Raw genomic sequence first — 1,885 nt, 5'->3', positions numbered from 1 at the left:
GTGTCCCACCACAGGGAATAGGTTCCAAAAAGCCAGCTCATATGCCAGGGACAGATCCTGGTCCCACTGCTAGGGAACCCACAAACAGAGCTCTCAGCCTCTTTAGCAGTGTTGCGATAGTGCTGGAGCCTCCCCAACTCAAAATCCATTCATTCACTCATTTGCTTTCAATGACTTTTAGTTTTTGTTTATACTTTTTATCCGTTTTTAAAGGGAGGTCAGTTTCCTTTGTCATCATGCCTGTTCATCAGCATCTTCCCATTATAGGAAGGTGTGAAGTTTAGTTCTGAGAGGGGGGGGGGTGGATTCATGTACCTGTCCTAAAGATTCTATGAGGCTAAAGGCTAAATGGCTGATTATGGAGAATTAAATGTGAGGTTAGTCAGTCCCAGAACTCTTGATTCTCCTGCCTCAGCCTCCTAAATTCTGGGATTATAGGCATCTACCACCATGCTTGACTTTTATCTGTTCTGTGTAATGTTTTGTGTCTAGCACAAAATACTCCTATCAGATGATATGCCACCAACGAACCCTGACATTACAGTTGTATTAATGGGGGGGGGGTGACTGTGTCTGCACATATACTGTGTATTGTTCCTCTGCACCCAAACACTACTGGTGGAAACCATTTGTCTAAACCTAATGCTAACATGTTGTTTGTTAATAAGTCCACAACCAAACATCTTCCATTTTCACCACGTTTGCAGAATATCAGACACTTTCATCCACTTACCATTTAATTCCTACAAGAAGCCATATCTGACAGAAGTGGAGTCCAGGCCATGGAACAGAATCAGTGAGGAAGCCAGGGATTTGTTCGGAGCCCAAGCAAGAGCGGCACGGTTCAAACTCAGGTTGTTCTGCCTCTAAGTCTGATGCAATTCCCCACCCGACACCTCATTGCTTGGTTCTGTGTTGGAGCGGTTGTCTTTAGCTTTGCAGCTGTGTAGCATCTGCCCAGTGCCCTTGGCCAAATAAGCTTATAATCCAGTTGATCAGGTTTGTTTCAGTTCTTCCTAACTATGCTAGGCCAGCGAAACTGGAGCCAGCTGAATGACTCCGCCTCGCTGAAAAACCAGGATTCGGAAGATGAAAACAGACACTCTGATTTGCAAAAGTTTTTTTTTTAAATATTTTTATGCTTTATTTAACTTTATTTTATGTGCATTGGTGTGAAGGTGTCAGATCCCCTGGAATTGGATCTTCACACAGTCATGAGCTGCCATGTGGGTGCTGGGAATTGAACCCGGGTCCTCTGGAAGAGCAGTCAGTGCTCTTAACCACTGAGCCATATCTCCAGCCCCTGCAAAAGTTTTTATATGGACTCACGCTGCAAACACCTGGAGCCAAAGGCTTTTAAAGACCCACTTTATGTAAAACTGCATGTAGAGCGGGACTTCGTCTCAGTGTAATGACTTAAATTGTTAATTCTACAGCCTTAAAATGACACTGATCCCCTCAAAACAATGCTTTATTTTTACTGATTCAATTATAAGAAAGAGAGCCTGATTTTAAAAATACTGAGCACCTACCATGTGAAAGGCACGGTACACTCCCTAGCCCCCCTGCTTTGTTCGCCTGTAAGCAACAAAGTTCAGTTCTCGTGGTTTCTTTTAAGTTTCCTTATCTTGTAGTCACTCAGCCTCCCTCTTCTTTCCACCTGGATTTTCTTGCCTTGTGTCTTCTTCAGGGAGAGGCTGCTTAGAGTTCAGTAGTCATTGGTTTGTATTGCTCCAGACTGGGAATATCTGAAAAACTGTGACTCTCAGGAAGGAGAGAAGCTCCACCGAGGATCTGAATGAGGGCAGAGAAAGAGAGAGAGAGAGAGAGAGAGAGAGAGAGAGAGAGACAGAGAGAGAGAGAGGGAGAAATGCTAGAATGCCAA

This window comes from Microtus ochrogaster (assembly GCF_000317375.1).
Source record: "Microtus ochrogaster isolate Prairie Vole_2 chromosome 14 unlocalized genomic scaffold, MicOch1.0 chr14_random_2, whole genome shotgun sequence".
Lineage (NCBI taxonomy): Eukaryota > Metazoa > Chordata > Mammalia > Rodentia > Cricetidae > Microtus > Microtus ochrogaster.
This window is presented reverse-complemented; position numbering follows the sequence as displayed.